A 15,254-nucleotide genomic window follows, 5' to 3' on the forward strand; every position below is an offset into this window, starting at 1 on the left:
AGGAGCTTGCAATTTTCTACTAAATTTCCTGATGAAATTAAAGATAAAAAACAACTTCAAAGATTTTTAGGATGCTTAAATTATATCCATGATTTTTTCAAAGATTTAGGGATCATATGTAAACCACTTTATAATCGATTAAAAGACAATCCTGAACCATGGAATCAAAAACATACAGATATAATTAAATATATAAAACAAAAGGTCCCTACTTTGCCATGTTTAAATTTACCTCATCCCGATGCCAAAATCATAGTTGAAACCGATGCTAGTGATATTGGATTCGGAGGAATTTTAAAACAAAAATTTGTTAACTCAACTGAAGAGCAATTGGTTCGATATTACTCTGGTGCATGGAATGATACACAGAAAACTATTCTAGTGTCAAAAAAGAAATTTTAAGCATTGTTTTATGTATTAAGAAATTTGAAGATGATTTATTTATGAAAACTTTTTTTTTATTAAGAATAGATTGTCAATCTGCAAAAACTATTTTGGAAAAAGATGTCAAAAATATTATTTCCAAGCAAATTTTTGCTCGTTGGCAAGCCCTCTTAGGTAACTTTGATTTCGAAATAGAATTTATAAAAGGAGAAAATAATTCGCTTCCTGACTTTCTTTCTCGAGAATTTTTGCAGGGAAAATGAGTTCGTCGTCCTCTTCCAAACATGATGACAAGAAGCCAATCTCTCAAAATCTTGTTCCAGTCTCTCAAAAGCTAGTTCCATTTCAAAATCAAAATCGTTTTTCTCATTTAACTCCTACTTCTAAGAATTCACAGCTTTATTCTAATATCCTTCAGTTAAATCTTGTTACTCCAAAAGTTACTTCAACCGACACAATAAGCCCTTTTGCAAAATCCATAACTGCTCAAACTCAAAAATCTGTTACTCCTAGCCCTTCTTCAAAAACTCCTTATGTTCTTAATCCAAATTTCCTAAGAGTTCAAATTCTTGAAGATTTTCAAATCCATAAGTTACACCAAGGTTTTCATGTTCTCACAAATCATCTCTTTGGACAAGGGAAAACCTTTTATGTTGATTCGTATAAAACCCGAGAATATTATCAAGCTATTCTGCAAGAATCTGGTTCAGTCAATTTTGTTCATCGTTCTAATTCTAAAGAGGGAAACATTGATTTTAGCAAAGCTCATATTATCAAAATCATTTCTCCAGAAAGTTGGGTTCCAAACCTTCACTCTGAAAAACCTCTTATAAGTTATCCTGCTTATCCCAGATTTTCTTACTATGATTATCAAGACGCCTGGACTAAGGCATTCTTTATTCGGAATTTTTCACATTCATGGTTTATCTTCTTTGATTTGGACTTCAATTGTGAATACCCAAGATGGTTTATCAATTGATACAAATATATGGGTATTCTTCCAAATTGTTTGCCAAAAGAAATTTACGCTGGATATCTCAAATTTAAAGAATTGTGTATTCAACAAATTCTAGAATTTGAATACATGTTACAATTCACCATGATATTTAAAGTTCCATGGATAATGTCTTGGACTTTTCATTATCAAGAAGCAAAGGATTCCTCTCCTCATTGGCTTAATCGTCATTTTCGCTCAAAATGGTGGGATAAAATGAAGATTTCTCAAGCCAGTGAACAAGCAGTAATTAAACATTATCAAGAAATATATATTCAAAAACCAGAAGTTGAAGCCACTTTTATCAACAGTCTTCCCAAAAGTGATGTGGATTTAATTGCAAGAATTAAAGATGCTGCTACCTCTTCCCCTGAAGAACTTCAAAAATTACTTCAAGAAATTCGCCAAACTCCATCAGTTTCTGACGATTCTCCAAAATCTATAAAGAATGATTTATTTGAAGACGCTCAAGACCCTTTTTAATGACCCTTATGAAGAATAAGAAATCATTATCCATAAATTTGATGTAATACTTTAAATGTAGGATATTTCGTTTCTTCTATTATCAAAATTTTGTTTTTCAAATACGTATGCATGTATACTATGATGGTATTCATGTATTTATGTATAAACAATTTTTATCAAAATTATTATCAAATCTATAATCAATGATGATATGAAGACAAAAAACTTTAGAAGATGCTCTATAATGGCTTGCTTTATCAAAAGAAGATGGTCATTGATTACAAACGACAATTGTTTCAAAAGATGAATGGCAACCACTTTCAAGGACAACCACTTACAAGTAATTATTTCTATTGATTGGCCATGAGTTCTTACAGTGAAAAATATCACTACATGATTTCAAGACTTTGAAGACTCCAAGATGATTATAAATAGAGACTATCCTTTAGTTGAAGACACAAGAAAAAATTTCATTCTCTAAAAAATGTTCATCTCATGTCTAAAAAATCTCCAAGAGTCTCCCTTTCTACTAGTAGATGTTCAAAGTCTTTAGATTTTCAAATAATTCTTTCTCTAGAAGTATGTACTGATTGGAATTCAAGCCTAATTCAAGAAGGTATTATCTAAAATATTTTATCGTTGTGTTGTTTTTATTTCTCTATGATAATTTCCTTTCGAGTTATTCTAACTATTAATTCTACAAGATTTGAAATTTTTGTTAAAATAATACTCGTTTTTAATAATCAAATTCATGCTTAAATCATTTAATTATGTCTAACAAAATCTTGATGAATTGTATTCCTAATAGAAATATTCTTTTAAAAATACAGCAAATCCAAGAATCTATAAATAACTCTGAGCAAAATCTTAAAGATTCTTATAAAACTACTAATCAAGGTACAAATTTAAACAATAATCATATTCATGATGTTAGACGGTTCATAAGAGCAAGTATAAAAATTCGAAACAAACAGATACGTTATCTAAAAACAAAACTATTTGTTTTCTAAATGACCAAATTATCTATACTCTAATTAAAAATATAAAATGAATTATCTCTACTCTAATTAAAAATATAAAATATATATATATATATATATATATATATATATATATATATATATATATATATATATATATATATATGGGAAAAGTGAATATATCCTTAAGGGTATATAAGCTTAGGTACCCAAACACATCATAATACATCGTTTTGTTTGATATATTCATTATAATGTTCTTAAACTTCAACCCTTAACTTGATTTACTTTCAAAATTTTCCAAATTTCACTATTATCTTTCTCTTATATCACCTCTATTTGCCGAACATCTACTAGGCTATACATATTGTACTTGAAAATGAAAATTATGTAAGAGGAAGATAAATGTGTAATTTATAAAAATCATGAAAGTAAATCAATTTAGAAGTTAAATTATAAGAACATTGGACAATTAGAATGTATTATATGATACAAAACGACGTAGTATAATGAGTATGGGTACCTAAGTTTATATACCCTTAAGGGTATATTCACTTTTCCCTACCTATATATATATATATATATATATATATATATATATATATATATATATATATATATATATATATATATATATATATATATATAGTGTACTCGTACGATGCAGTGGACGGTGAATGTGAGAGATGATGAATGATTTCTGAACGGTGTTGAATGAGGGTCGGTGAATAATTTCTAGACAACAATTTGTTTCATTTCTTTAGACGCGTAAATCAATCCGGAAGCAAACATGAACCAAAAATTGAATAAACTATAAACTAAGAACCGAAAACAGGATCGAATACCACTATTCGGTTCCAACCGGTTTGTTTCGTCTTTTATTTGCTTTAAATTATTATCTTTTTAAACCTCACTTACTATAATTTTAATTTAACATTTATTTTAAATATGGTTGTTTTCATATAAATCTTTTTTACTTTACAACATTAATTTTCTTAAAAGTTTCATATTACTATTAACATACTCCCTCTGTCCCAAAATTATTGTTCACGTTTGACTTTTGAAGTCTTTTCATATCAACTTTGACTATAAATAGCTTTATTTATGTTGTATAATTTTTTATGAAACTTATAACAATGAAGATACATTTAAAATAACAATCTATTTATAAATCTTGCATAAAAATTTATATAACAAAAAGTAAATTATTTAAGGTCAAAGTTGAACAAAAAAGACTTAAAAAGTCAAACGTGGACAATAATTTTGGAACGGAGGGAGTATTAAATAATATAACAATGGACGGTAAAAGTTAGATGCATTTAAGAATGCTTTGGCTCCAACTACCAAGAAGAAAAAAATATGCTAAGTCCAATCCCGTCGCTTACGGTCGCTGCAAGGCCATCAAATATTTGGTCTTATTTTTCATCCAACAAAAAATGTTAACATCATATTCACCAAAGAAGAGATATAAGGTTAGAATCAACCAAATAATAACATTATTACTATTGGTTTTTTTAAAAGTATATACTTTGAATAATCTATCATTATAATGGGAATTTTGTTTTGTATTCACACCGATATATTTGGGTAGAGGTAGATTCTCAAAGTATAATGTTGTAATCAAAATACAAGAAAGTTTGATGCTATAATAGAAAATAAATTAAAATAAATTGTCATTTCTCCCATTAAACCATGTTACAAATCATGAAATCAATGTAACTAAGTTTATACAATTCTGATACTATCTAAAATAACAATAATGTGCCCTAAATGTCAATGTTTTTCAACCAACACCTAACATGCATGGACATCTCTAGTCTATTTGCACCATCCCGAATCCAAAACTGATCACATTAAAACAAGATGAACCATCGCATGTGTAGTACATAAAAGGTTTTCTTAGCATAATGTGAACACAGGTGCACCCTGAAGCAGAAAAAAAATGTCAAATAAATGGTTCAAACATGCATTAAATCAAAATGAAGTGTAAAAAGGTTTAATGTACAAATAGGGCTAGACACATAGGGGTAAGCACAAAGCTTGCATTTTGCAAGCAATATGGCATTCGAAATCACCAGTTATGTCTTGAAACACAATATAGCCATATTGCAAAGAAATTCCACTCCAAATTAGAATAAGTTGGATTAGCCTCACCTTGGATGCATAATCATATTGATCCAACTTCATGCATAACCTGTGGAAATTCATTTTAAGATAAGCCTAGATGAAATAGTGCATAAAATTAAACGTTAAAGAATAATCACATTGCTCAAAAATCCATTTTACCTATATAATAATGATGATTGCATTGCCTGTAAATAACAATCACATTACTCAAAAGTTCTAAGCTTTTACCAGCCATAGATTAATTGAAACTGTAAACAACCATGATAGGTTACCAAGCGAGAGCCACATGTGTTCATCCCATATTCACATAAGGTTATCTAATTCATTATTAACATGCTCTTGTATGCCTAAAGCCATTGTACTTTAATTGGAAATTTGTCAATTCTTTTTATTACAACTTTATACTTTCAAACAACTATTAGAACATTGCATTTAAAAAAATCTACCTTCACATTTCAGAATTCAAAAATATTGGTCTGCAAACCTATATAATGGAATCAGATTACCATCCTTCATAGTTTTCTTAATATTCTTCAAATGGTTGGCTGCCAAAACAATATCAGTTTGTAATTAATCCGTAATCAAATTGAGTAAATTATAGGATTAATTAAAGTAATTATTTCAATGTAAAAGTGAAATGATGTAATATAACAACTTTGTAATATTAGCAAGCCATTTAAATTGTATAACGATAAAAACACTGTCACACCCCCGAACCGGGAAGGCAAAAACGTCCAGGGGTGGATAACTTCGTGTACAGTATCATAACAATTGAATATGAATGAAACATAGCAACCAAACATCATACATTGGAAATACACACTTACATAATTTACATATTGAACTTATTCATCAGTTACACAAAAGGTAAGAAAAATAAAATTTCTTGAAGTTGCACCACTTGATCACCTAGTCGAACTTACTACTTGTTACTGGATCCCTGAGAATACAAGTCGTTTTGAAAAGCGTCAATTAAAAAGTTGGTGAGTTCATAAGCAGTTTTGTATAAAAATGGTTTTTGTACTTGTTTAGAATAATTTTCATAGTGCTTTCAGAAATCCGATATTTTCTAAAAAGAAATGGTTTGAAATATTTGTGTTTGATCTTATATTAATGCATGTGTGTTAATGTTTACGAAAATAGAAAGAGAATGATTTCCAGACAACCCGATGTTGTCTGCGATAGATAATGCTGAAATCTCAACCCCCGTGGTTGAGTACCAGTACGTATAGATTACCGTTTTATCCAAAAAGAAAATAGAATAGTTTCCCGTTTTATCCAAAAAGAAAATAGAATGGTTTCCCGTTTTATCTAAAAAGAAAATAGAATGGTTTCCCGTAAATCTTATAACGTTAATTCCTCTAAGTAAGCCGTTATAACCATATTAAATAATGACAATTTCGCATGTCTTGACATCTTTGGGACGCCGATGAAACAAGGTATGGTTTGTCACCCTAGACTGGCCTAGTCTAACTGTAGCGAACAGCTCAGGTGTGGGGTGTCATCCCCTTATAAATCGATACACAAACTCACGCTCTCTCTCTAGGAGACTCTGATTATAAGTACAGGCTACGTTTGCACCCTCATATGGTGCCAAACGAAACGTCTCACTAGATCCTTAATCAAAGTTTACGTGGAAAAAGAAGAAAAACAATAAAACGCATTCCCGAGCCCAATGAACCATGTAAGTGAACCACTTAGGCATCGCTAAACATGTAAGTCATTTGAAGGCCCAATAGGAATGAGATTATATAACATGAGCCCAAAATATATGTAAAAGGACCACTAAGGCCCATTTCACTTGTTATGTATTTAGAGGCCCAAACAACATGCAAATAGAATCCAAGGTTCGTCGCACATGTTAATGAGTCAATGACGCCCAATAAACATATAAATAGTATTCAGGACCTATTAAACATTTTAATGGGTTACTAAGGCCCAATAAACAAGAAAATAACCTTATTAGCCAGTTTGTTATTATATTACTAATTTTAGCTCGATTATTTACTAAATTGATATAAAAATCCCACTTGTTGTAAAAATGACTTTCTTGGCCCAATAAACCGCAAATTTTCAATTAAGGCCCAATTTTAGTAAAAATAACACTTTAGTCCCCCTTTTGTTCAAAATTTGTATTTATGGCTAGTTTTTGGTAAGAAAACATTTTTAACCCATTTTTATCAAAAATATCATTTTTGGCTTGAATTTTGTGAAAATACATATTTTTTTTGGTTTTTGACTTTTCTGACCCGGTTGTTGGAAAATTTGTAGAAAAATCATTGTAAGTTGAAATTTGGATCCGTAAACTCTGGAAGTTTGGAAATATTTTCTATTTTGTTCACAATTTTTCTCATAATTTTTAATGGCCTCAAACAAGTGTGAAATTGCTCATCTTCACAGGCTGGTCCGAGATTATTTCAAATATGATAGGTAGTTTTGTAAAATTCGCCAAAAATTGTAGAAAAATCGTATGAAAACGTGAGAGTAGTCATTTTAAAGGTAATAACCTGAATTGTTTTTGCACGTAAAACAGTTTTGAAAAATATTACTGTCACACCCCAAAACCACGAACGGCGGAAACGTTCAGGGGTGGAGGACGTCATGTACAGTATCACAACAGTGTAATATAATAAACAAGCAACAACATCATCCATTGCATTATAAGTAAAGTTTTAATACATGTGTGTTCTTTCATTGTAATAAGACACCAAAAATATACAATCAAAATAAAAGACGAGACTTTTCTGCTCCGTCTTCTCAAAACCTGGCCATCGTACCTGTCTACTGTTGACCTGAGAATACAAGTTATTTTGAAAGAGAGTATCAGCTTTAAAGCTGGTGAATTCATAAGTATTTAAGTGTCATTGTCTTGCTTACTAAAATCTGTTTTAAAAGTCATGCAAACCTTTAAATGAGAATGTTGATGTAAGTATGAAAAGCCCTAGAAAATCCCTTATTTTCTATCAGTTTGAGATGTAGTCTTCTACCAAGACCCGAATGTTTTGTTATGACAATGTAGTCTTCTGCCAAGACCCGAATGTTTTGTTATGATAATGTAGTCTTCTACCAAGACCCGAATGTTTTGTAAGTAAAATGATAGTTTTTCCTTTAATTGTTTAGTACTAAAGTACTTAGTCTAACTCATCGTTTATGTGAAAGTATCACAAAATAAAGTAAACAGGAAAATGTACTACTATAAGTGTTATCCCGAGGTACTAGGGCTAACACGACGTATATAACCTAATGAACATCCGAAGATTGTCCAATTGTCCTCTGTAGCAGCAGCAGGGCGGAGGAAGGGTTAGTCCCTGGAAAGGTACTCCTAGTATAAGTAATAACCGTAGGCATCCGTAGATGTTCATCACCCACTGTTGCTAACAGATGGGTTCCGGAATGGTTAGTCCCGTCCGTATATCTCGAGGTACTAGGGATAGGGGCCCGTCTAGGTATCCCGAGGTACTAGGGATAGGGTCCTGTCTAGATATCCCGAGGTACTAGGGATATGCAGGAAGATTTACACAGAAGGTACTAATAAATCATCCTCGCAATTCGAGATACAAGTAGTCATATTAATATGCACAGGTAAATGTATCTACGTAAAGGTACTCATGTAATGTGTTCATGTAAGCGTGTTCATGTATCATGTAAGTATATGTAAACGTACTCATGTATCATGTACTCAAATGTAAATGTACTCATGTATCAGGTAATGTACTGGTATAGACTCATGAATGAACTGACTCTTGTGTGATTCCTTGTAATAGGAATTATGTTTGATATCTACAAATCATCCCTATGATAATTTACTGAAAGTAATTGGTTGTTCAAGTAGGTTTATACACTCTTACTACTCAAGGATGTGGGAAACTAAATGAAAGGTGTAAACTATAACATCAATACATATATAAGAATACAAGTGTATATGCATAGTTTAGTTCAAGAATGTAAAATGGTTTTGTAAGACATCTTATGGGTTTTGAACAATAATTAACAATGACTTGATGCCATTTTAATAACCATTTCAAAAGTAAAACATTTGATAACAACATATTTTTAATATTTAAAACCATTTCATGCATCACATTTTGTAGTATGTTAAACCTGTTAAATGACAAACACAGTTATAAAATACATATCAATGATTTAATAACATGTTTGTTTCTACTTGTATACCCCCATTAAAGCATTTAAAATCATTTAAAACATTGATTAGGGGTATGAACTCACCTGTAGTTGGTGATTGGGATGAACTGAACGGTATAGGATTGCTAGGTGTCAAGCGAGGACTTGTACACACACTACGATCCTAATGAACATATAATCACACATATATGCACTCAATTAGTCTCAAATTACTAATTGATAATGTTAAGAAATCCTAGACATAATAAACACTTTATATAGATGTTTTAAGCCCTAAGGATTGCATCTAAGCTATTGTGGGACAAGGCACTTGTGTTTAGGGTTCCAAAGGACCCCATATATGAGTTTACTCCCCATATACCATCACACATGGAGTTTACGGTTGTAAACTCTTGAGTTTACGGCCGTAAACTCCCAACCATGGGGGTATTGTGTGTTTTGAAGTCCCAAATGATTCCTAGAATTATTCCAACTTGGTGGTTAAGTCCTTGGAAGGGTTTAAGGCCTAGAAACACTCCTTAGAGGAGGTTACGGCCCCAAGGCCATTTCCTTTGAATTTTATGGCCGTAAACTCCCTTGGAATGGTGTTTTTGTTGTTTTCAAGTCTCTTGTATATGAAGGATAGGTTCTAGACATTTGTTTAAAGCTAATGAGAACTCTAGGCACACTTTGGTGCCCTTGTTTGGTGTTTACGGCCTAGGAGCATTACCAAGGCCATAAACTCACTTCAAGAGGTGATTTTGATGTGGTTTTGTCCTTCAATTAAGTGGGAAACAATTCCATTTTAAGGTCTAGGGTTTAGGTGTCTTAAAAGCACCCTTTGGTCCATTTCAATGGAGTTTACGGCCTAAGATACACTTGGGCCGTGAACTCCCATGTGTTTGTGTTCTTTGATTGTTTTCTTGTCCTTAATACACCTACAAATGAGTCTAAGACAGTAGCATAACACAAGGAACAATCTAGGCTCGGTTTCGGGAGTTTACCGCCCAAGAACACCTTGGGGAGTAAACTCCTAAATCTAGTGATTTAGCCTTCTAAATCATGTTATTAACACATATAAAGCTTTCTAACACTACTAGAAAGAGGTACTCACGATTTGGGATAAAAACCCGAAGATCCGTGAGAGAGAAAATGGCTTTTCTCTAGTTGGAAATGTGAATAATGAATGAATTTGGTTCAGAAATCTATTTATAGTCCTGAGATATTTTTGGCAAAAAATATTTTTATTCCTGAAATGATCTCTAATATAATAGAGTGTTGGAATAACAGTGTTGCACAAAACCCTAGTGCACCCACTCTCCTGATATTTCCTGAAGTGTAAACCCTGAATTACTCAAACTTACGCGAAAAGTCTGAAAATTAACTGTGACTGCTATAACTTCTATTGAAGTGATATAGTTTGTACAAAATGGAAATTTCGGGTTGTCACATCATCCCCCCGTTAGAAGGAATTTTGTCCTGAAATTAGAATTTAAGCAATTAAGAAGTTACAAATAACTAAGCGAAAAGGTGAGGGTATTTCAGTTTCATTTGATCCTCACGTTCCCAAGTGAATTCCGGTCCATGCTTTGCGTTCCAGCGCACCTTCACTATCGGGATACGGCTCTGCTTTGTTTGCTTGACCTCTCGGTCTATGATCTCTACTGGTTCTTCCACAAAGTTGAGGCTCTCGTTGATCTTGATCTCGTCGAGTGGAATAACAAGAGTATCGTCGGATAGACACTTTTTCAAGTTCGAGACGTGGATGGTGGGATGTACGTTACTGAGTTCGTGCGGTAGATTGAGTTTGTAAGCCACAAGGCCGATTCTCGCGAGAATCTCGAAAGGCCCTATGTATCTTGGATTGAGCTTCCCACGCTTCCCAAAGCATATCAATCCCTTCTAGGGTGAGACCTTTAGTAGGACTCGGTCGCCCACCTGGAATTCCAATGGTTTCCTATGCTTGTCAGCGTAGCTTTTCTGTCGGTCTCTAGAGGCTTTCAATCGTTGACGAATCTGAACAATTTTCTCTGTCGTTTCCCGAATGATCTCCGGACCCGTGAGAGTGCTTTCGGGAACTCGTCCCTTAGCTAACTGGGTATCACCCACTTCAGCCCAACACAGAGGGGATCTGCACTTTCGGCCATAGAGGGCCTCGAACGGAGCTGCCTTTATGCTTGTATGATAACTGTTGTTGTAGGAAAATTCAACAAGTGGTAAATGGGTATCCCAAGCTTTTCTAAAGTCAATCACACAGGAACACAACATATCTTCTAAGGTTTGGATAGTTCTCTCACTTTGCCCGTCGGTCTGTGGGTGGTAGGTTGTACTAATGTCCAGCCGAGTTCCTAGGGAACTTTGTAATGACTGCCAGAACCTCGAAGTGAATCTACTATCTCGGTCCGAGATGATAGATAAAGGAACACCGTGCAGCCTTACAATCTCCCTAATGTAAGTTCTGGTAAGTTTCTCCATCTTGTCTGTTTCTTTGATTAGCCAGAAGTGTGCAGACTTGGTCAATCTATCGACGATGACCCATATGGAATCAAGTCCACCCGTCGTCTTAGGCAACTTGGTTATGAAGTCCATAGTGATCTGCTCCCACTTCCATTTTGGTATCTCCGGTTGTTGTAGAAGACCGAAGGGTTTCTAGTATTCGACCTTGACCTTTGCGCAAGTAAGGCATTTACTCACGAAGGTAGCAATATCTGCTTTCATGTTAGGCCACCAGTATAACTTTTTAAGATCCAGATACATCTTATCTTAACCCGGGTGGACGGAGTAACGAGTGTTGTGAGCTTCGGTCATGACCAAGTCTCTGAAGCCATCGTGTTTCGGTGTCTAGATCCGATCCATGAGGTATAAGGCTCCGCCACCCTTGATTTCTAAGTTCTTATCCATCCCTCTAAGGGATTCACCCGCCACGTTTTCAGGTTTCAAAGCGTCGAGCTGAGCCTCCTTTATTTGCGTGGACAAGTGTGAATGGATAGTTAGAGTCAAAGATTTGACTCTACGACTAGTATATTCTTTCCGACTTAGGACGTCGGCTACTACATTGGCTTTACCCGGATGATAACAAATTTCGCACTCGTAATCACTGAATAGCTCGACCGACCATCGTTGTCTCATGTTGAGCTCTTTCTGGTAAAAAATGTGTTGTAGACTCTGATGGTCTGTAAAGATCGTGCTTTTTGTATCGTACATGTAATGTCGCCAGATCTTCAGAGCAAACACAACTGCTCCTAGTTCAAGATCGTGGGTTGTATAGTTAACCTCATGTGTCTTCAGCTGTCTCGAGGCATAGGCTATGAATTTACCTCGCTGCATCAGAACACATCCGAGCCCTTGGTTTGATGCGTCACAATAGACCACGAAGTCTTTTATCCCTTCGGGGAGGGACAGTATTGGTGCTGTGCACAAGGCTCGTTTGAGCGTTTGGAACGCTCTTTCTTGTTTCTCTTCCCAGTCAAAGGCTACGCCCTTCTAGGTCAGTGTCGTAAGAGGTTTTACTATGCGGGAGAAGTTCTGAATGAACCTGCGATAGTAGCCAGCTAGACCTAGAAATTGACGAATTTCAGTAGGTGTCTTTGGTGCTGACCAGTTCTCGATGGCCTTAATTTTGGAAGGGTCCACGTGTATACCTTCTTCGCTAACAACATGGCCCAAAAATTCGACTCGTCGAATCCTAAATTCGCACTTGGAGAACTTCACGTAGAGCTTCTCTGATCACAATGTTTCTAAGATTTTACAGAGATGTTGGCTATGTTCCTCCTTACTTCGAGAGTAGATGAGTATGTCATCAATGAAGACGATGACGAACTAATCCAAGTAAGGATGACACACCCTATTCATCAGATCCATGAATACTGCGGGTGCATTAGTTAATCCGAACGGCATCACTACAAACTCGTAGTGCTCATAATGAGTTCGGAAGGCTGTCTTGGGAACATCCTCCTCTAACACTCGTAGTTGGTGAAATCCGGATCGCAGATCTATCTTCGAGAAGTAGTTGGCTCCTTGAAGTTGATCAAATAAATCGTCAATGCGGGGCAAGGGATAACGATTTTTAATGGTAAGTTTGTTGAGTTCTCTATAGTCGATGCACATGCGAAACGATCCATCTTTCTTCTTGACGAACAAGACCGGTGCTCCCCAGGGTGAGAAGCTTGGTCGAATGAATCCTTTCTTGAGAAGTTTGTTAAGTTGACTGGAAAGTTCCTGCATTTCAGCCGGTGCCAGACGTTAAGGAGATTTGGCTACGGGGGTAGCGCCTGGCACTAAGTCGATTCTAAACTCGACTTGGCGTTGCGGTGGTAAACCGGGAAGTTCTTCTGGGAAGATGTCGGGAAAGTCACGTACTTCTGGGATGTTCTGAATGTCTTTCAGATCTTGACTTGTATCGACGACGTGTGCGAGGAATGCATGGTACTCATTTCAAAAACACTTCTGGGCTTGAATGCACGAAATGATGCGAAGGCTCGTACTAGGTTTGTCTCCGTAGATAACTAAGGTTTCGTTGTTAGGAAGGTTAAGACGAACTGCTTTTTCGAAGCACATAATGTCGGCGCGAAGAAGACTCAACCAATCCATACCAATGATAACGTCGAAACATTTAATTGGGACTGGCATGAGATCTATCTTGAAAGTATGGCCATTTAAAGTTAAGGTACAACCTACGTATATGCAGTTAGTACTCTCCGTTTTCCCGTTATCCATTTCTACCATGAATGGATTATCTAAAGCACAGGGTTTTTGTTTAAGTAGGTGTGCGAATTTGTGTCTTACGAAACTTTTCTCTGCTCCACTATCAAAAAGTATGTAAGCATATGAGTTATCGAGGAGAAACGTACCAGTAACTATCATAGGATCAGCTACCGCTTCCTCGTGGCCTAGGGCCATAACTCTTCCTACTCCTCCAGCCATCCCCGCTCTAGGGCAGTTCCTCTTGTAGTGACCCACCTCGCCACAACCGTAGCAAGTTTGGCCCATACCGGCATTAAGAACCTGGGCGGCTTGAGTTGTTGGAGCCTTGCAGTAACGGGCGGTGTGCCCCTTCCTGTTGCAGTTAGAGCAGAACATCTCCTTGCAAGGTCCGTGGTGGTGGAAGCTGCATTTGTTGCACTTCGGAAGAGTTCCAGCATAAGTTTTTGTTGGTAAGGGGTTCGCAGGGACAATAGGAGTCACTGTGGCAGCATTGATCGCCACAAGTTGTTGTTTAGTGGAGGATCCTTGCGAAGCCCCTCTTTTCCTCTTATTCCACCCCTTCTTGTTGTAGTCGGGGTTGGACTTTTGAGGTACGGGTATAGGGATTGATGGGTTTTGAGGTTTCCTATGGTCTATGAGAGATTGTGCTAGCTCTTTGGCGCTATCGAAAGTAATAGGCCTGGAAGCTATCACACTTGATTGGATCTGGGGCGACAGTCCCCAGATATATCTCTCTATCTTTTTGCTCTGGAGAGCAACCATGTCAGGGCATAAGTTTGCTAGATCACAGAACCTATTTGTGTAGGTCGTGATGTCGGATCCAACCATTTGTAGACCCCAGAATTCCTGCTCGAGTTTTTGTACTTCGCCTCGAGGACAATACTCTTTCATCAGCATGTCCTTTAACTTTTCCCAGCTGATGGAATACGCCACCACCAAAGTCAGATAGTTAACATGGCTGTTCCACCATGTTAGTGCTCTGTCAGAGAAGGTACAAGCTGCAAACTTGACCTTGTTGCCCTCCTGACAAGCACAGATTTCAAAGACAGATTCCATCTTTTCAATCCATTGTCTCAACACCATAACACCCCCAGTTCCATTGAAGCTGCGGGGTTTGGCGTTTGTGAAGTCCTTGTAGGTGCATTCCCGAGGGTGTCCATGGCTTTCGCCGTGGTTCTAGGGTGGTGCACCTGTTCCTGATCCACTAGGGACAAGAGCGTTGATTGCTGACACAACAGCTGCAACTGCTGCTGTGAAAGCTGCTTGGAACATGTTGGCATCGAAAGGATTTGGTGGTTGAAAAGGTTCAGGTGGTGGTGGAGGTGGTGGTATCGGTGTTTTGTTGTTTGGGTTACGCCTTGGATTCCTGCGTGGCGGCATCTTTAACTATACGTTTAAAGGATGACGACATGGATAAAAATAAATGATTAATGAATGTGTCTCATGGACTAAATCCCCATAGCCCAACAACAAAAGGA

Source organism: Lactuca serriola, chromosome 3 (genome assembly GCF_051521515.1).
Source record: "Lactuca serriola cultivar US96UC23 chromosome 3, Lser_US96UC23_V15, whole genome shotgun sequence".
Classification (NCBI taxonomy): domain Eukaryota; kingdom Viridiplantae; phylum Streptophyta; class Magnoliopsida; order Asterales; family Asteraceae; genus Lactuca; species Lactuca serriola.